This window comes from Hemicordylus capensis, chromosome 2 (assembly GCF_027244095.1).
Source record: "Hemicordylus capensis ecotype Gifberg chromosome 2, rHemCap1.1.pri, whole genome shotgun sequence".
NCBI classification, from domain to species: Eukaryota; Metazoa; Chordata; class Lepidosauria; order Squamata; family Cordylidae; genus Hemicordylus; species Hemicordylus capensis.
Window position 1 is genome coordinate 221,004,284 of NC_069658.1, and position 22,317 is coordinate 221,026,600.

The window sequence follows — 22,317 nt, forward strand, 5'->3', positions numbered from 1 at the left end:
GGAGATGCCAAGGATGGAATCTGAGACCATCTGCGTGCAAAGCAGATTCTCCACCACTGAACTATGGCCCCATTACCAGAAAGGGGCTACTTTGATACTTACATTAATTCCCGTTTCCCATGTATTTTTATGCTGCTGACCACTTCCAGAATAATATAACTGAATAGTGAGTATCTGAACTTGAATTAATTCACATTACTGCCAAATTCGGGGGCTTGTAGTGGTTCTCCTGAATTGGATGTTGAAGGGGTTCATGGAGGGAGAGACAAACAAGGTAGCAAATGTGTAACCAGTGTTGGGTGGGTGGTCTCCCCTCCACTTGTGGCGGCGATGGTGGTAGCAGCAGTGGGGCCTTTGTCTGCTCACTGTTGTGTGCGATACCTCTGTGAGAAGTAATGGCTGCAGCAGTGTTGGAAGCACCAATCACCTTCCTGGCAGCAGACTCCTGCCACTCACTATTTTTTGAAAACTCAAATTTTCTGGAAATAATGTTAAGACAAGACTTTGGGGCTATTCACACGATTTTCAAAAATTGGGCTAGCCTCTGCTAGCCCAATTTTCTACAATTGTGAGAACCACCCGGCTCGGCTGTGAGCCTGGTGGTTCTTGAGTGGGTAACCCGCTCAAGTAGCCCGCCCCTTAAACCGGGTTTGCAGAGTGAGCGCTCCACAAAACCGGATTTTTTGATTGTGAGTAGCCGTAGCGCAGCTCCACGCCACGGTTACTCATGAGTAGACCCCCGGCGGCAGGCTGAAAAGCAGCCTCCAGGCTCGGGGGTCTCCCCAGTATGCCCTGCGCGCTCGTTCAGGGCATATTGGAGCTTCTGGGAGCTGTGCAGCCTCCAAACTCCCCAGCCCCCGCCGGATCCATCACAGAGCTGGAAATCGTGGGCGGCCGAACCAGCCACCCAGGACTCCTGCCCTGATCGTCTGCAGGGAGAGCGGGCTTAGCCCGCTCTCCCTGCTTAGCTCCCCAAACTGGGTCTAACTGATCATGAGACCCGGCTCATAGAGTAATTGCCAGTGCATTCTGGGTAATTGAGGGTAAAAACAGAGGGTAAAAATGACATCATTCTGTGGCACATAGACGGTAGGTCTCTGAGACTCATTAGAAAAGTCCTGAAAAATTTTGTGCCAATCAGGAAGTGGTGGGGGGATGAAAAGTGTGGCGGGTGGCGGGGGGATGGAGGTGATTCCAAAAGTCTGGAAGCAGCACTGGCAGCGAACCATTTGAGCTCAGAAGCTGTTTGGCATCTGCAGCTTGTTCTACACCAGGAGTTCTCAGGTTTTGGTCCCCAGATGCTCTGGGGCTTCAGCTCCCACTACCTCCTGACTGAAGATTATGGGAGCTGTAGTCCAGCGCCTGAGGACCCCCTAGCCCCTAGCTGTCTAGGAGTTTGCAGCTCAGAAAGAGATCTGCTTCCCATCTGGATGCCAATGAGATGTCATCTCCTGCCATACCTGTCCCAAGAGAAACTCAGATCAGCAGCCAGATCTGAGCCTTGCAGAATTACTCAGTCAGGAGCATACCCCACTCAGTTCTATGGGGTTTACTCCAGCATAACTGCACATGAGCTTGAAGCCTGATGTTATTTACTAACCTGTTTTCTTATGGATGGCATGGAGGGGGAAATGGTACACAAATAGCTGTCAATGGGAAGTAGCCAGGACACGTATATGAAACCTCCACATTCAGAGGCAGTATACCTTAGAACATTGTGTGCAAGGAGCAGATGACAGAGGAGGATTCTCGCCTTCAAGATCTGATTGTGGGCTTCACAGAAGACTGGAAATTGGTTGGGGGACAGGATTGGTGGGCATTTTGGGCCTGCAGAATAGTGAGAGGGGACATGATCACACTCAATGACTGGAAGGTTTGTCATATAGAAGAGGGCAAAGACTTTTGCTCTCTGCTGCCCCAGAGGGCAGAACTAGATTTCATGGGCTAAAATTAAAATTTCACAGGCTGAACCAGGTGGTCTTGGAGGAAATTGATCCTCTAGACCAGAGTTTCTCAACATGTGGGTCCCCCAGATATAATTAGACTTCAGCTCCCATAATTCCAAACCAAAGGCCACTGGGGCTGGGGATTATGGGAGTTGAAGTCCAATAACATCCGGGGACCCACACGTTGAGAAACCCTGATCTAGACCCATTTCAAACTGGCTTTTGAAATGGAGCTATGTGTTGGAGACTGCCTTGGTTGGCCTGATGGATGATCTCCAATTGGGAGTTGACAGAAGGAGTGTGACTCTGTTGGTCCTTTTGGATTTCTCAGCAGGTTTCGATACTATTGACCATAGTATCCTTCTGGAATGTCTGAGGGGATTGCGGGTGGGAGGCACTGCTTAGCAGTGGTTGCGTGGCTACTTCATGGCTGGATTCCAGATGGTGAGGCGGGTCTCACGATCCGTGAGACCCGCTTTTTTTAAAACTGCAGGGAGAGCGGGCTAAGCCCGCTCTCCCTGCAGACAAGCGGGCAGGGAGCCCTGGGCGGCCAGATCGGCTGCTCACACGATGGCCGGCTCCGTGACGGCCCCTGCAAGCCCCACTATGCCCTGCGCGAGTGCACAGGGCGTACTGGGGAGACCCCTGAGCCGGGAGGCAGCTTTTCGCCTCCCGGCCAGGGGTCTACTTATGAGTAGGCATGGCGTTACCAGCATATGTACCACTGTTTTGAGGTTGTTCATCTCAAGAAATGAATGCAGCTAACGTATCAACCAAAGCTGATACGCAAGCTTCGGAGATAATCTGAAGAGGTTTGTCAAGATGACAGAGGTACTTATTGTCCGGGGTCTGAACTTGGGAGATGATTTTGATCTGGATGGGGTCATGCTCCCCTGGAAGCAACAGGTACGAAGTCTGGGGGTGCTTCTGGATCCGAACCTCTCCCTGGTGTCCCAGATTGAGGTGGTGGCCACAGGTGATTTTTATCGGCTTTGGCTGATATGTCAGCTGCATCCATTTCTTGAGCTAGTGGAGTGAGCTCTCCATTAACCTTGTTTGTTTAATGGTGTGCCGCCACGACTCTCTCTGCCGAACCCTCCCAGGCTCTACACACCGCTCGCATGCAGACACTCAATGAGGCTATGCACACGACTGCAGAAAATCGGGCTAGCCTCCGCTAGCCCAATTTTCTGCATTCGTGTGAACCATCAGCTGCACCTGCGAGCCCAGTGGTTCTAGAGCGGGTAACCCGCTCAAGTACCCCTCCCCTAAAATCGGGCTTGCGGAGCGCTCCGCAAACCCTTTTAAAAATCGTGAGTAGCCGCAGTGCGGCTCCACGCCACAGCTACTCATGAGGAGACCCCCGGAGGGGAGGTGAAAAGCCGCCTCCTGGCTCCGGGGGTCTTGCCAGCATGCCCTGTGCGCTCGCGCAGGGCATGCTGGAGCTTCCGGGGGACGATTGGCCCCTGCTCCCCCCAGCCCCTGCCGGCTCTGTCATGGAGCCGGCAATCGTGTGGGCAGCCAATCTGGCTGCCCAGGGCTCCCGCTGTGATCGTCTGCGGGAAGAGCAGGCTTAGCCTGCTCTCCCCACTCAGCTCACCAAACCGGGTCTCACTGATCGTGAGACCCAGCTCAACGTCTTCTTCATCATGAGCCCCATTACCTGTTAAGATCACCTGGAGAGGTTTGTCTGCAGTTGCTACCAACTCATTTGGCGGCTACTTGGGAACGGGCCTTCTCCGTTACTGCCCCTGGACTCCGTTACTGCCCCAACTACCAATGTGCTGTATAGGTGAATGTTCAGCGAATACATAATAATACACACATGATGAATCTTCCTCGTGTCAAACCGGAAGACCCCTGAGCCCAGTACCAGCTGTTGTGACTGGCAACAGCGCTTCAAAGTGGTTCCCAACCCTTCTTCATGAGATATTTTCAAATGTAGGCCCCAGAGGTTGAATCTTGCATGCAGAGTTCTGTCCCTGAGTAAGGTCCCCTCTCATTCAGTGGCCGGGGCACTAGTTTTTCTCTTGGGAACTGACTTACCTCAAAGATGATAAATGGAAGTGACTCACCTCAAGCTGCTATGGTGTTTGCTTCAGGAATGCTGTTGGCAGCAGGACATCTGATGTGGCATTTGGCCACCAGGAAGCTGGGAGTACCAGAACAGAACTGGCAAAGAAAGGGACGGCTCTGTCCAATGAGAGCACAGCAGCTAGGTCTGTTCCTTGCTCAACCCTGTCTCCTAGGAGCGATGTGGGTTTTTTCCCCTCAATGGCATTTGTACAAAATAATCCTGCCAACCAAAGAACATTGGCACATGCCTCATAGGTTTGAGCTAATAGAATGACACTAGTGAAAGGAGGAAAGGCTAGGTGAAGCCCCAGAATCATCCGCAAGTGTTAGATGATCAGTCAGTGAGCAGCCCTTCTTCACTTTTGACTATGACTCAACTCTAGAAGCATAGAATGTTAAGCAATCTTTCTTAATAACTGGTCTAAATCTGCTTCCTTGTAATTTCAATCCCTTGGTCCTATTCCTGCCCTCAGGAGCAACAGAGAAGAAATCACAGAATCAACGAGCTAGAAGGCACCTTGGAGGCACCCTCTGCCCACTGTGGGAAACTGCCGAGCATCCCTGACAGCTGGCTGCCCATCTTCTTCTGAAATCTTCTCGTGAGGGAGAGCCCACCATGACACAAGGCCAACCTTTCCACTGTTGGACAGCTCTTAAAGGCAGGACATTTCTTCCAAATATCTCACCTAAACTTGCTCCCTTGTGATTCGTAGAACATTACAGTTGGAAGGGATTTTAGAGGCCTTCTAATCCAACCCCCTGCTCAGTGCGGGTATCTGCAACAGCCTCCTTGTCAGATGTATTATTGTCTACACTGACTGGCAGCAGCTCTCCAAGGCTGAATCTGGAGAGAAGAGTCAGGGAAGAGTCATGGTTAAAGTGATGTATTGGGGTAGCCTTGACCCAATAGGGGAGGTTCGTTCCTGGGCAGATGGAGCCCAATAATAAGCCCAGATGAGAGGACTTACAATCAAAGCTTTATTATGCTCTTAAGTAGCATAGGTACTGCTCGACTAACGTTCAGAGCAGGACAAAGAACCATACAGAAAGCAACACATTTATAGTCAAAAGTATTCTTCAAAATGCAGCTGCATAGCAATCTCATCATCATGACTGGCCAAGGTTAGGGAATGTGTGCAGACTGCAGACTGTTCGTTCCAGCCTTATCTTTCAGCACTAGCGGGTTACTTTGACTTTAAAGAAAGGTAAACAGTTTCGAGAACTACTGACGAGGCTCTTCTTGCAAAGCCTTGAGCTTAGTTAAACATAATGGCGTTGCTTATGTCAAGCTGTGCACTTCTATATCTAATTTGCCATACATCAAAAGGGGCAGAAGTCTGCATTTAGGATGAACCTGGACTGCCCCTGTTCCATTCTGCAATCATTTGTCATTTCCCTCATTTGTGCTGTTGAAAAGAGAACCGGCTATTCACTTAAATGCAGGAAGAGCACATACCAATTCAAATGGAAAGTGGACTCAGTTCCAAATCAAATGCAAGTTGGGCTTGGATTGGGAAGATCCCTAGGCTTTCATTAAATGTTAATTTAAAAGGAAGTTTTTATATGATCATTATGGGATGGTATACAATGTTGCTGTAGAGGAGCTAATTTGATTACTATATCTTGGACATATCCAAGACGATAAATATTTTTGATGCAAATACATAGCTGTATTCAGGTTAGGAACATATACTGAGTCAGACCCTTGGTCCATCTAGCTCAGTATTGTCTACACTAGGGATTTTCAGTGTTGGATCCCCAGATGTTATTGGACTTCAACTGCCATAATCTCCAGCTCCAATGGCCTTTGGAGTCCAATAACATCAGAGGACCCAACGTTGAGAATCTCTGGTCTACACTGACTGGCAGCAACTCTCCAAGGTTTCAGGCAGGAGTCTCTCCTAGCCCTAGCTGGAGATGTCAGGATTGAACCTGGGACCTCCTGCTTGCAAAGCAGATGCTCTACCACTGAGTTATGGACCCATTACTGCTTGCTCCATTTCCCCCAATTATGCTTTTTTAGCCTACTGGAAAGATCACCCAGCATTCTGTGTGTGTGTCCGTGTGGCTGTCCATCTCTGTGTGTGTCCCCCCACCCCGCCCCAATCAACTTTGCAATGCCTGGACCAATATGAACCAGATCAGGTACCAGGGGCGTAACTATAATAGGGCAAGGGGAGACAGTTGTCTGGGGGCCCACTGCCTTGGGGGCCCCCCCAGAGGCAAGTCACATGACTGACTCCCCCAGCTGCGCACCCACCCAGGCTTCCTTCAGTTGTATTCATCCTCCAAAACTGATGTGAGTCTTAAGACCTGGAGCTACCAGAACAGCATGTCTTTCTCTACTCCCATTCAATGACTCGTATCGTCCACAGTTTACAAAACCTTTAAAAAAATAATTTAGGATGATGATATATACATGTACTATGCTTTTTCTTACCACTATTCAGCCTCAATTAAGATTTCTTTACTTCATGACCGGGGCATTTTAAAATTTTGTCTCTGGGCCCACTCCAACCTTGCTATGCCTCTGTCAGGTACACTTATAGGGACACATAGGGACACCTCAACGGCATAGTTTGTGATGATGCCATCCACCCCAATCCAAGATGGCTGGCACATAAACATTTGAGGTGCAAATAGGCTAACTTGTGAACCACCTAACCGATTTGAACCAAATTTGCTACAACTGTAGGGACAGATAGGGATGCACTAGTGGCTTGGTGTGTGATGATGTCATCCACCCCAATCCAAGATGGTAGTTGTGTGACCGACTGAGGTGCAAGCTGGCTAATTTGTGGACTGTCTAACCCATTGAAACAAATTAGGTACAGTTGCAGTGAGTGACACACAGGGACACCTCAATGGCATAGTTTGTGATGATGTCATCCACACTGATTCGAAATGGCAGATGTGTAAACATTTGAGGCACAAGTGGGCTAACTTGTGAACCACTGAACTGATTTGAACCAAATTAGCTGCAGCTGTAGGGACACATAGCAACACCTCAGTGGCATAGTTTGTGATGATATCATCTACCCCAATCCAAGATGGCGGATGCATGAATGTTTGAGGTACAAGTGCACTAACTTGAGGACTGTCTAACTGATTTTGACCAAATTTAGAAGAGCTGTAGTGAGTGACACACAGTGACACCTCAATGGTGCAGTTTGTAATGATGACATCCACCCTGATCCAAGATGGCGGACACATGAACGCTTGAGGTGCAAGAGAGCTAACTTGTGGACCTTGATTTGCACCATATTTAGTCCAGGTGTAGAGATAGTGAAAGGAAAGTTGGCTGATTTGTTCTTACTAGAACAACTTCTTTTAATATCCTATCGCTAATAATCACAGAGGATAGTGAGTTAATTATACATTTACTCACCTCCTCCAAGTGAGTAAGCACTAAAAACCAGAAGAAATCCAAGCCCCTTAACATGGAATTGAATGTTTAAGAACATTATGGGACATTGTATTGTAAAATTGACCAGCTAGGTTAGATGAAGCAACGATCAACAGGTAGAAGATAATTTCATTTATAAATGGAGTATTTATATCTCATCTTGGAATGATAAAAATCAAGATAACCTGCAACCATTTGCGTTTCCAGGAACAATTGGAAATAAAACATAGCAGAGAATGGATTTATTAATTTATTTATTGATAAGATGAAAGTGCAATTTAGCTGTGTTGTAAATCTAGGTAATTTGCTTTCTAGACATACAGTACGTGCAATGGTTTCCCTTCTTTGTTTATTTCAATGCAAGTCATTTGTTTATTTGTTTATTTCAGTGCAAGTCATTTGCATATTATTTGTTTCTCTTTCTTTTTTGTTTTGGGTGTGTTATCAAAATGTGCTGATTATATTATGTAAGTGGTAATGCTGCACTTCAGCCACGAATGTTGGCATGCACTTCTGTATGTTTGGATGTTGTTGTTTCAGCCTAGGGCTCTCCAGCTGTTAAACTACAACCCCCATCATCACCAGCAAAAATTGATTGTGCCTGGGGATGATGGGAGTTTTAGTTCAACATGGTATAGTGGTTAGAGTGCTGGACTAGGACCGGGGAGACCCAAGTTCAAATCCCCATTCAGCCATGAGACTAGCTGGGTGACTCTGGGCCAGTCACTTCTCTCTCAGCCTAACCTACTTCACAGGGTTGTGGTGAGGAGAAACCCAAGTATGTAGTACACCGCTCTGAGCTCCTTGGAGGAAGAGCGGGATATAAAATGTAAAAATAAATAAATAAATAAATAAATAAATAAATAAATAAATTAGGCATCAGAGTAGCAGCTGAGTCATTTAGGGCAAGACCCAAGTAATTCACACAAACATACAATCCTGTTAGCTCAGACTAACATTAGTTCTTTTCGCTTTTCAAAGTAAGGGGTAATAAGGACAGAAAAGTAAGGGGTAATAAAGACAGTGGGGCTATTCTCATGACCAGGAGAAACCAGGCTAAGGAAGCCTAGCCCAGTTTCGCCTGGCCTGTTAGCAAACCGCCCTAAATGCCGCTAAGAGCTCCGCTGACCCTGCTTACTGAATCGTGTGTCACTGCAGTGCAGCTCTGCGCCATGGTGACTCACGAGGAGACCCCTGACCCGGAGGCTACAACAAGCCTCCCGGAGTCGGGGGGCTCCCCAACATGCGCCTGCACTTTTTAGGGGCATGCTGGGACTTCCGGGGGCCAAGAGGCCCCCGCTCCCCACCACCCCAACCAGCTCCGTGACGGAGCCAGTAACCATGTGGGCGGCCGATCTGCCCACCCAGGACGAGCTCCCTGATCCTCTGCAGGGAAAGTGGATTAAGTCCACTCTCCCTGCAAACCCCCTCATGGCTCTCCACACTGCTTGTGTGGAGAGCCTTAGTGTGTGCTTCCTCGGAGGGCGCTGGCTTGGAGTCCAACTTTGGAGTCTGAGAGACAGTACAGTTCCTTTTTGTCCCAACAGGGACAAAGGACTGCTTCCGCCATGCTGTAAGGCTTTTTTGACTCTAAAATCCATCTTTCGCAAACAAGTTAACGGCTTCCTAGGCTCTTCCATCTAAGCCTAGGATGCAAGAAAGAATGCTTCAAACCTTTTTTTGAACATGTTACTTTCATTCTGATGGCCTGTCAACTGTTCCTTTACCATATTTACCTTAATAGAAGGTGACTCTGGATTTAAGTGACTTCATGGAGGAGAGGTCTATCAATGGCTACTAGTCGGAGGGCTGTGGGCCACCTCCAGCCTCGGGGGCGGGGTGCCTCTGAGTACCAGTTGCGGGGGAGTAATGGCAGGAGAGAGGGCATGCCCTCAACTCCTGTCTGAGGCTTCCAACGGCATCTGGTGGGCCACTGTGCGAAACAGGATGCTGGACTAGATGGGCCTTGGGCCTGATCCAGCAGGGCTGTTCTTATGTTCTTAAGTCAGTGCCTTATAAGATAAAGGTAGGTTAAATACAGGTTATACCTGAATTTACCCAAAATAAAGAGGACTCAGAATTCAAGATGCCCCCCCCCCTCCATTTAACAGGAAAGAACTGGTGGGGGGACCTAATCTTGGATTTGGGTAAATATGGTAGTTTTTACTTACTAAACTAGACTTTAACTTGTTTTTACCATAACTCTAATCTGTGCTCTCTTTAATACTGCATTCAACTTCACCTGCACCCGCTTGGTCATTTTGCTACTGAAGGCTCTGGGAATGAATAGAGTTATCTTTGTTAGACTGTGCTAACATATTTGGACCATCCCATGTGTCCTTTGGGGAGTTCAGTGTGATTTTACAGGCATTCAGCTTGCCTGGAAGGTTGATGGTGGCAGCGGAAACCCTTTCTGGGATGTACCTGGGAGTGCTGGGGCTGGAAGGTTAAGGCCTTGCATGCACGCTTCGGGAGTCTTTCCTCCACATAGGGTTTAAAATGAAAAGAAAGAACACAGATGGTTGCATATTCAATAATTTCATAGAAGCCAAAAACATTGTTTAACAGAAACCCAATTTAATGGAATTGAGCAATTTAATATGGATAGTAGCTTCTTTTCATAGAATCATAGAATTACAGCATGTTAGAATTGGAAGGGACCTTGGAGGTCTTCTAGTCGATCCCCCACCTCAGTGCAGAAAACTGAAAACTGTATTTTAGCCATCTCGAGCAAGCCCTTAACCAGATTGTGTGTTCACTGAGACTATATTTAGCCCCAGCACAGGGGCGGAGCCACCATTGGGCGAACAGGTTCAAAGAACCTGGGCCACCGCCCCTCAGGGGCCATGCCTCGTGGCCCAGACACCCCCACCCCCACGTCTGACATCAGATGCAGGGGTGTGTGTGCTGGTCTAGCTCCCGAGCGGGGCCGTGCAGCTCCATTTGGGAGTTAAATGGTCAGTGCTGTGTTTGTGGCGCGGCCAGAAGCGGCTCTTCCCTTCCTTTAAGGCAGGGAAGAGCCGCTCCTGGCCGTGCTTAGAATACAGCGCCGGCCCCAATCTAGCTCCCAAATGGGGCCATGTGGCCCCATTTGGGAGTTGGATGGCCGATGATGCGTTCACAGCACAGCCAGAAGCCACTCTCCCCTGCCTTTATGGCAGCAGCGACCTGGCTCTAACTCCCAAATGCGGCTGTGCGGCCCCATTTGGGAGCTGGACCATGCCCCTGCGTGGCTAGCCCCCACATCTGACATCAGACGCAGGTGAGTGGGGCTGCCGCTTTGGCCGGGCACAGGCCGCTCGCGGTCTGGTTCTGCCACTGTCCCAGCAGACACAGAGATGGGCACCTAGGGTGCCCATCTCTCTGGGGGGGGGGGCGGAATCCTCCAATGCATAATGTTTATCACACAGTGCATTGTGGGATCTCCAGAGGCTGAGATGTGTTGTCTTGGCCTCTGGAGTTCTGTGCTGCGGCATGCAGCGCGCATGACCTGGGAGCACAGTCCTCACTCCCAGCAACTGTACAGCCATGATATGGGGGGAAGGTGAGTTTCACCAGCCTCCCACCCCCACCCACCCACCACCCCATGTGCCCACCCATTTGTGTGAACAACCTCAGACTGTGCCTCTGTCTAACGGTTCTTACAGTTAGGGAATTTCTTAGTGTCTAGCCTGAATCTTCTTCCTTATCATTTCATCCTGTGGAAAAGAATATTCTCTTGCATTATTTAGGATAGGAGAAAACATTTCGGAGAATTATACTTCCCGTTCTATTAAATGCATTGGAGAATATTGTTTTCCAACCCTTTGATAGCTGTCATATCTTCCCTTCTCCCAGCAAAGCATATCCAGCTCCTTCAACTGTTCCAAAATCCACATCATCTTCTTGGCTGTCATCCAAACCCTTCCACCTTGTAGACATTAAAAAATGCAGTGGCCAGAACTGGGCCGCCTCAACTAATGTCTGACCAACACGGAATAGAGTGGAACTATTACTTCTTGTGATCTGGACACTATACCACTGTTAATCCATGATTGCATTAGCTTTTTTAGCAGCTGCACCACCTTGCTGGCTCATGTTCAGCTTTTGGGCCACTAAGACCCCTAGATTTTTTTCAATATGTGCTGCTGCTAAGCCAGGTCTTCCACATCCTAGAAATGTGCATTTGATTTTTCTTACGCAAAGGCAAGCCATTAGATTTGCCTTTGTTCATATTGTTAGTTTTGGCCCAATATTTGAGCCTGTCCAGATCAGTTTGAAACTTTATTCTGTCATATAATGTGTTAGTCATCCCCTTCAGCTTCATGCCATTGACAAATTTGATAAGCATCCCTTCTTTCCTTATCCGTCAAGGGGAACTGATCAACCCTGATGCTGGCGGCAGCAGGGGGTGGGTGAGGGTTTCCTTAATTTTATTTTGTTGCTCCTGTATTTTTTGTTTTGTTTAGTGGGTTCCAAAGGAATACTCACTCAGTCTGCAGAGTCCCTGCATGTTCTGTTATCCTTGGCCAGAATCAGTCAGAGAGAGGGATTCTTAACATAGCATCTCTTTATTGAACCTAAGCACAGACATGAAAGTACTACACACTACAACTTGCAGGAGTAGAAACTCACATGGGACTACCACTAACCACATTTGTAGAGTAGAAAGAGGGAACCTGGATAACAGCATTCCAATCTTCTTAAAGGAACATAATACATATGCCACATCCCCCCTCTTTGAGGAGTCACCTATACTTTCTCTGGCTTTCTCTGTAGCTGCTCCTGGGCTATGGAATGCACTCCCAGCAGAAATCCATAATTTGAGTTCATTACTGTCTTTCAGGAGGGCCCTTAAAACCTATCTGTTTGAGAGAGCAAATATGGCTTCCTGGAAGGAAGCTCCCGATTAACTTCTCGGGAGTTTTCAATCCCGTCTGGCCTAAATATCTTCATTATTAATATGAGGATCGGAATGCATGCAGAGCTTGGCCTCCCCGCTTCGACAGGAGGGGAGTCTGGCAAAATTCCAGGCTTGAGAAAGTCTGGAGGACTGTGGACGACCCCCCCGGGAGAGACCTTTCTGCTTCAAGCATCAGGCTGAACAGGATAGCTTTCCACCAGCCTCATTAAGGAAGACCTTGCTACATATATTCTTATCTACATCTTTCCTAATTAAATCTCTGAGATGTCTACGGCCGTGAGTTTGGCAGTTCCATAGCTTCTTATTGATAACTCTTGCTTATTTTCACTATGTTTTATTTTGCTGGAGATCTCAGCATTCCAACGCTAAGAGCTTTCAGTTCTGCCTTGAAGAATTTTTTTTAAAATGTCTGATACTCCAGCAATTACTTGTTTCTTAGTTTAATCTTGAACTCTAAACTCTAAACTATTTATAGCCTTCATCGTCGGGGAATATCATGGTTTCTTTTTACTTCCCATTTTAAATTCTTGGTGAACTCCCCCTTCCCCCGTTCTGAACTTCCCGGCAGACAGGAACTTGCAATGGAGAAGAAGATAGACTTGGAGAGAAGAATGGTCTCTCCTCCCCCACCTTTCTTGACTATTTTTCATTTTAATTTTTTGCAAAGCGACATATCAATTCAGCTATGTTTGTCTTATAAAGCCCTGCGTGGAAAAAATTCTGTTTACCCATTTGCTTGGAGGATCTGACTCTAGAAGACTTACTCTGTAGGGATGTGCACAAAACCAGTTCACCTGGTTCGGTTCGGATCCGAAACGGGTCCAAACCAGGAGGGGGTGGTTCAGTTTTGGTTTTGTCCGAACCACTCCCTGGTTCGGATCAGTTCGAACACCTGAAAATTGGTAGGATGGTAGCTGGCACCCAGGGGTACCTGCCATCCAAACCCCAAAGCAATCAGATACTCGTACGATTTTTTAAATGAATTTTTGAAAATCATTTTTATTTTTTCCTCATAGGATATAATGGAACTCGAACCAGGCCATTATTCCTTATTGTGGAGCACCCATGGGTGCCAATGACCATGCAAACCCTGAAGCAATCAGACACCCCTATGATTTTTTATGAATATTTGAAATATTTTTAATTATTTTTCTCATAGAGTATAATGGGCACGAACCAGTCCATATCCCCTATTGTGGAGCACCTATGGGCACAAAGGCAGGGTGGGTGGTAGACAGACAGGGGTGCCTACCACCCAAAAAATCCCAAGGCAATTGGACTCTCCTCTGATTATTGGTGAATTGTTAAAGTATTTTTGAATTCCTCATAGAGAATAATTATGATTGCAGCAAATGTATAGCTTCACGTCGGGGGGAAAGGGGTGTCGTAGAGTGGAGTGTGGTGGGTGGTAGTTCCTAGGGTGGGCAAGGAAGCTATCAGAATTTTTTCAAAGGATTTGGGCAGAGGGCTGGTTTTTGGTTAATTGTTGAAGTTTACGTGTCTTTAAGGTTTTTCCTCATAATAAGTTATAATGGAGCTTTCAGCAGCCCCATAAGTGCACTTGGGGGGTGCTGGGGTGGCCCAGAGCGAGTGGTGGTGTAGTGCACATAGGGTGCCAACCACCCCCATGGGTTTCTAACCCATGGGGTACAGGGTTCTCTTGTTTCTGAGGTGTTCTGAGTGTGGATTCTATGATAACAAATGAGATTTTCAATGAGACACCATGAATCCACTCTAATATGCTATGGGGAATGGCGGCGGGGGGCCAGGAGCGCCGTTACTAGCGCCCGTTATTCAACGGGCCGAAATTCACTTGTTGTTATATAATATGCCAAATGTGTATAAATGTGAAGTTATACATTTGCTGCAATCCTAATTATTCTCTATGAGGAATTCAAAAATACTTTAACAATTCACCAATAATCAGAGGAGAGTCCAATTGCCTTGGGATTTTTTGGTTGGTAGGCACCCCAGTCCCCTAACTGGTGCTATGGACGCGAAGGACGGAATAGGTGTCCTTGGCACCCAAAGCGCCAGTTCGGGAAGAGACTTTAAAGAGAGAGGAGCTCTACATGTGAGCTCCTCTCTCCTTCTGTAAATAGATATTCCGTTCAAGCGAAGGACGTGGTCCGGGGTTAAGGAGGTATCGGCAGCTGGGAGGGCGGGCGGCCGGGCGGCGGAGGGAGGGGGAATGGCGGCGGAGGGCCAGGAGCACCGTTACTAGCGCCCGTTATTCAACGGGCCGAAATTCACTTGTTGTTATATAATATGCCAAATGTGTATAAATGTAGTCTGATTTTATATTATTATTATTATTATTATTATTATTATTATTATTATTATTATTATTATTATTATTTTGTTGTTGTTGTTGTTGTTGTTGTTGTTTGTTTTGTTTTGTTTTGTTTTGTTTTGTTGTATTGCTGGTCTATGACTGAAAAAAAGTTTTACTTACTTACCTATTAAAATAATATTTAATTAAAAGCCTGGGTGAACAGATGTGTCTTTAAAGATGTTTTAAAAATTGTCAGAGATGGGGAGGCTCATTTCAGCAGGGAGCACAATCCAAAGCTTCAGGGCAGCAGCAGAGAAGGCCAGTTTCCAAGTAGCCACCAACAGACCTGCAGTTGGAGACACCTAACCAGGATCTAGGTTTTAGGGGATGGGACTATGGTAAAGCATCTGCTTTGCATGCAGAAGGTCCCAGGTTCAATCTTGGCAGCATCTACAGTTAGGGATGGGAAAGACTCTTGCCTGAAAACTTGGAATTGCTGCTGGCAGTCAGGGTAGACAGTACTGAGCAAGATCAGCTTCTCTGATCTCTGCGCCACCAGGAGCCCCTGGTGGTGCAGTGGCAAAACTGCCGCCCTGTAACCAGAAGGTTACAAGTTCGATCCTGACCAGGCGCTCAGGGTTGACTCAGCCTTCCATCCTTCCGAGGTCGGTAAAATGAGTACCCAGACAGTTGGGGGCAATATGCTAAATCATTGTAAACCGCTTAGAGAGCTCCAGTTATAAAGCGGTATATAAATGTAAAGTGCTATTGCTATTGTTATTCTCAGCTGAGAGGCAGCTTGCTGGCCATTTAATCTGGGTCTGACAGGAATGGCCTGGCCTTCCAGGGTTTTTAACTAGTTTTAACTGTTTTAATGCTGTAACCTGCTTTTCAGGGTTTGTAATTGTTCTGATTGTTTAATTGGTTTTTATGATGTTTTAATTGTTAATTGATGTTTTATATTGTTTCTATTTCTGTTTTAACCGTTATTGGTTTTCATGGTTTTGTTTTTAATTGTAAACTGCCCTGAGCCATTTTGGAAGGGCTGTAAAAAAATCGAATAAATAAAAATAATAAATAATAATAATATAATAAATGTCAATTCTGATACAACAGTGAGGAGGAGCTCTGTCGGAGATTCCGGCTGTCAGGGCTCCCTGCTGTCGTGCCTGAATTCATTCCGATAATGATGGCACATCGGGGTTGCCTTGCCTGTTGCATCAACATGACCGCACAGCCCTAATATATATTGAGCTTGTTCTCATGACCACTGGGGCTGGGGAGGGTGGGGGGTGGGAAGGCAGGGTCGCTGCCCCACTTGCGCTCCCACATGAGTGCTGCTGCAGAGAATGGCGTGGCCAGAAAGAGAGGCTAGGGAAGGACGCCCAGTCTTCAGAAAGCCCACAATGTGTGGTGCGTTGCAGTCATTCTAGAGGCCAGGACGCTCCTTCCCCAGCCTCTGTGGTAGCATGGGTTGCCAGCAGCCTGAACAGCCATCCGTGCGGCCACATGACTGGGTGGTGGCAGCCCCTCCTGCCTCACTTTTAGCCCGGGGAGAAGCCCGGCGTTCCACACTTGACCCCAGGGCTTAGGGTTACCAACAGTCCTTTATTAGCTGGGGCATCCCTTATTTCAGCCCAGAATTGCCTGTCCCTTACCGGATGCCATTTGTCCCTTATTTTCAGCTAATGGGAAGAACCTATGGCTTAGATCAAACCAGTTATGTTCACTAATAATGAAGTAATTAATGAGCTCCAACACCTTCCCCTTCACCCTCCCTACCAGGGTCCTTGGTAGTTCTGGTGGGCTTCAGCCTTAGGGGTTGCCAATGGTGCCATATTAGGGACATTAACAGCCATCAATGATTGACTAGCATTATCCAGGTATAAGAATCATGAAAATCATGCAAACAATGACTACTAGACAGTGCTCATGTGCAAAACCTACTAGCTAACAACGCTTCTCTTTCTAGAAAACAAAATGACATCATGCCCAGTTTGGCTAAGAATGGTTATATCAATAAGCCGAGGAGAAGCAATCTAAGTTACAACTCTGATCAGCCTGTCTGGTTCAACCTTGTCTGGTTCAACCTGGATTGCAGAGCTGGTCTTGTGGTAGCAAGCATGACTTGTCCCCTTAACTAAGCAGGGTCTGACCTGGTTGCATATGAATGGGAGACGAGAAGTGTGAGCACTCTAAGATATTCCCCTCAGGGGATGGAGCTGCTCTGGGAAAAACATCTAGGTTCCAAGTTCTCTCCCTGGCAGCATCTCCAAGATAGGGCTGAGAGAGATTCCTGCCTTGGAGAAGCCGCTGCCAGTCTGTGTAGACAATACTGAGTTAGATGGACCATTAGTCTGACTCAGTATATAGCAGCTTCCTATGATCCTATGTTATTCCTGTGTCATCTGCCCTCAGTGTCTCACCAACCTGTGTGTCTCAGATACCTCCTCTCTCTTTTTGCTTTGAGTCCTTACCCAGCTAACTGCTGGGCCCAGCCCTAGCAGAGAAGAAACACACCCTGTGGTGCAAAGAAAATTTGACACATACAAGAGCATTCATCACATCTGACCTTGGGTGGAATTCCACCCTGATGATCTAGCAGTGGATCAGGATCCTATGGGTAGTCTGATTCTGTAGTCCCAGATTAACTTGTCTTATTTCAGAAGTGGAAATAATGCACAGAAAATCCCCTATGGTTCTGCTTTGTATGCCTTGTTTGGCAAACTATGACTTGTTTGTTTTACAAAGCCAGAGCACACCTGTTGAGCAGTACATTCAAGACAGACCAAAAAACAAAAACAAAACATTGCTTCATATGAAATGAAATTACCTTTTGGAACTCACTGACACATGGCATGATGATACCAGCTTACAAAAGGAAGAGTCAAATTCATGGAGGAGAGGTTGATTGAAGGCCATTTGTGGAAGAGAAGAGGGCTCTCAAAGGCCACTTAGTCATGTGGAACCTCCACATTCAGAAGCAGTGTAACTTTGAATACCAGATGCTTGCAGAGGGGGAAACAGAAGGAGAGGGCTGCTGCCTTTGTGCTGTACTAGTTAACTGGCATTTAGTGAAGCAGGAAAAGCAATATAATCTTCAGCTACTTGTCCTTTGTATCATTTCAAAAACTATAATATAGGAAGGTATAGCCAGTGATCTTTTTCCATATGTATAATAATATTTACGCTATTATGTCAATTTGTTTCTGAAAGTTAAGTCAACAAGAATATTCTCAATTCTTCTCTGAGTCCTCCATTCCTAATTCATTCTCAGTTGATTCTCATTTCTTCCATAAAAAAGGGAAAACAAAAGGCAGATATACAGTATGTGACGTTTGCTTAAGTCTTTAGAATCATCGGGTTCATTATGCAATTTAATTCCTAATTAGATTATTACCCATATTAGGCCATATTTAGAACTCCCTAAATAATAATGGTTAAAATAAGAAAGGCAATTAACACCTCTGAGTACTGGTTGCGGGGGAGTGATGGTGGGAGAGAGGGCATGCCCTCAACTCCTGTCTGTGGCTTCCGGCGGCATCTGGTGGGCCACTGTGCAAGGCGGGATGCTGGACTGGATGGGCCTTCGGCCTGATCCAGCAGGGCTGTTCTTATGTTCTTATATTAACCAAACCCTCTTTCTGCCCTGAATCTGCCCCAAAGATGCGCAAACTTCAAAAATTCTTTAAAAATCAGCCCTTTGACCAATTCTATTGGAATCTGGGTGGTAGCAGGCACCCATTGGGGCACCACCACCTGACCCACTGTGGCACTCCTAGGAGGCACCCACAGGCAGAAATGGGCACTGTCTGTCCCCATTGTCCCATAGGGTGGATGCAGCACACATCATCATCAACAACAACAACAGAGCAAAGAACAAGGTTTCCAAAGGTCACACACATCCACTGTGTCACTCACCACATCCACTGTGTCCCACCATCTCCCCCCCCTCTAAATGCAAGTGATCTACACGCAACAGTGTGAAACAACAACAATGAAATGCACTGCCCCATGCACCCCCTCCCAATGCAGGGTAACAGCAGCAGCCAGCAACAAGCAAGCAACTAAGTGTGATATCACAGATGCTGCAGACTAGGGCAGCAGACTAGAGCCAACAACAGCATCAAATGTGCCCTGCCCTCCCTACCCCAAGCATTTTTCATTCACAAGCAACTAGGGATGTGCGAAACGTTTCGGATACAAAACATTTCGTACCCAAAACAGCCTGTTCCGGGTGTTTTGTAGACAAAACAAAACACCCATTTTCCAGATCCAAAAGTTTTGTATACAAAACAAAACGCCCCTCTTTTGGCTACAAAACGTTTTGTTGTTTCGGACCTCCATTTTGTGGTGATCTCTGAGTCAGTCTCCATTTTGTGTTTGACATCTCTTTGAATTTCCCACCCTTCCAGCCTTCTGATCAGTGACCTAAATCATGGGCTGACCTGCTGACAATTCCCTCCTTGTTCTCCATTGGCTCTTTTGCTTCTTCCCACTCTTTACTGACCCCACATTGGCCAGGGGAAGGGTTGCTAACCTATGGGGTGCTGGGTTCTGCTGTTTCTGTGGTGTTCTGAGTGTAGATTCTCTGGTAGCATATGAGAGTGGATTCTTGTTTTTCACTGAAAATCTCATATGCTACCAGAGAATCTACAATGAACACCTCAGAAAAAACAAAACCCAGTACCCCACAGGCTTGTGGGGGTGGGGGTGGTTGGCACCCTATGTGCACTACACAACCCCTTGCTCTGGGCAACCCCAGTGCCCCCCAAGTGGAATTATAGAGCTGCTGAAACCTCCATTATTCCCCATCAGAGAAATCTTAAAGACACGTAAACTTCAACAAATCACAAAAGATCAGCTCTTTGTCCAATTCCTTTTAAATAATTCTGGAGGTTTCCTTGCCCCCATTGGGCGCTACCGCCCACCACACTCTGCTCTGGGTCATCCCTTTCCCCTTGATTTGAAGTGATACATTTGCTGGAATCCCCATTATTCCCTATGGGAAAATTCTTAAGGATGTGTAAACTTTAAAAAAAAATCACCAAAAAAATCAGCCCTTTGCCTAATTCCTTTGAAATTTGGGTGGTAGCTTCCACACATTGGACACTATCACCACCACCCACTCTTTTTGCCCTGGGACCCTTTTTAAAAATACAAATTGATTCAGATTCGGATTCAAAAAATTTGGCTACAAAACAAAACAGGGCTGATTCAGATTCAGAAAATTTGGGTACAAAACAAAACGGGGGTGTTTCGATTCGGATACAAATAGAAAGAAAATTCCAAAATGCACACCCCTACAAGCAACAGACACAGCTGTAGCATCCAGCCATAAAAGCGGCTTAAGAAAGGAAGCAAAACAACATTCTGCTAGTGAAACAGTGAGGTTTGGCCCCCCTCCCACCTATGCAAGTAGAAGAGTGATGATGACAACAGCACACAATTTTGGGGCACTTTTTTTAAAAACATTTTTGCAACGGAAATGGTGCCTGTGGCACCAGCACAACCTATTGTACATGCAAGTAATCTAGTTTGCATAAAAACACTGATGATGCTAGAAGTCACAATATGACCCAATCTTCATTGCAAAGAAGTCCACACACAGAGAGATACAGAGAGGACCTGTCCTATGCCCATCCATGAGGTCCTCCAAATACAGGCACAACAACAAACCATCCAAGGCATTTGAATTGCTATACACACACACACACACACACACACACACACACACACACTTCTAGACTTGAGATTATGTAGGGAGGAAACATAGTGCATGCATGCTCTGCGAAAGGGTTAGTGGGTTTAGGGTTAAAATTTTGGCCATTGCCTCAGAATACTATGTGCTCTTTAAGTCTGCATGACAGACATTTGTGAGGGCACCAGCAGCAAGCTCATCCTTGGCTACGGCTGTTGGTGGGGGTGGGGGTGTAGGTGGGTGCATGTATGTATGTGCTGCTGCTTCAGTCACAGTCCTTCCATGGGTGGAAAAAAGCAAAGCAAAGTCTCAGACAACAAACATTAAAGAGACAAGTGAAAGCCACATCACAAAACAGAAATGCATGAACACCTCATCATCATCACATCATCAGCATCAGCATGCAAGCATCATATTTTTATCACATTGAGATTCATCATTTTCATTTCAGCATCAGTTCAAAATAGTCAATGAAAGCAATTCTTGCATATCAGCATGCATCTTCCAAAACCCTCACTCTTACCTCCCCTGCCCACCCCCCAACCACAGCCTCTGTGGATGGGTGGTGGCAGGGCCGGCTCTAGGGGATCTGGCGCCCAGATGCAACACTCTGTTGAGCGCCCTTAGTTATCGTGAAAATAAAAATTCAAAATACAATTAGTGTGTATTCAAAATTTAATACACAAAGATTTTATGTAATTATGTACGTAACATTGTATATAATATAATTATGTATTATTATTATTATTATTATTATTTTATTATTATTTTGCATTTATATCCCACTCTTTGTCCAAGGAGCCCAGAGTGGTGTACTACATACTTAGGTTTCTCCTCACAACAGCCCTGTGAGGTAGGTTAGGCTGAGAGAGAAGTGACAGGCCCAGAGTCACCCAGCAAGTATCATGGCTGAATGGGGATTTGAACTCGGATCTCCCCGGTCCTAGTGGGTTTCAGGCAGATTGGGTGGAAGATACTGCATGGGATGGAAGTCTTAGGAAGAAGGCTGAAGATGGAGTCAGAGCTGAAGGAGGAAGGGCAGGCAAAGAGCTAAGGTGCCTATTCCCTTTCAGGAAGTCGGTTTACCAGGGAAGAGAGTCATTGCTGGCTAGATACTGATGCCCTGGGGAATGGCTACCCAGTTTTAATAGTTAATTTGTTTTAATTATTTATCATGTTGTGAACCGCCCTGAGCCATTTTGGAAGGGTGGTATATAAATCTAATAAATAAATAAAATAAAATAAAATAAAGAGAGACCAGATTGAGGACTACAAGAATTCAAGCAAGCCATCAGGGAACAGCAGCCAAGCCTGTTTGAAAAATTCAAGGCAGGAGAATCCATCCCAGCTGTCAGAAGGCAGGCCTGGCTTAGAACTGTCCAAGGCCTGTGGCATTTAAAGGCATTAACACTTTTGTCATCAGCTTCTGTGATTGCCACTTGAAAGGACAATTGGGGGAACTGATGGAAATGTCAGTTACAGATTCAAACTGATACAATAAGAGGAGAGCTGGTCTTGTGCTGGCAAGCATGACTTGACCCCTTAGCTAAGCGAGCTCCGCCCTGGTTGCATATGAATGGGACACTTGATGTGTGAGCACTGGAAGAGATTCCCCTCAGGGGATGAAGCTGCTCTGGGAAAAGCAGAAGGTTTCAAGTTCTCTCCCTGGCTTCTCCAAAGATAGGGCTGAGATAGATTCCTGCCTGCAACCTTGGAGAAGCTGCTGCCAGTCTGTGAAGACAATACTGAGCTAGATAGACCAATGGTCTGACTCAGTATATGGCAGCTTCCTATCTTCCTGTGTTCCTGCATGCAAATAATGCGCCATGCACAGTGTGGCACACAAAAACATTATATCTCACTTCCAGCCCCTCACCTCTGGCTCTGACTTTACAAGAAGTAAGGTCTCCAGGATAGCTGAGAAGAGATAAGTATCTGCCTCTCAAGCTAAATTATTTATGGCATATAGAAGAACAGGTTCATTTCTCATGGGGTTATGAAATCTCATGG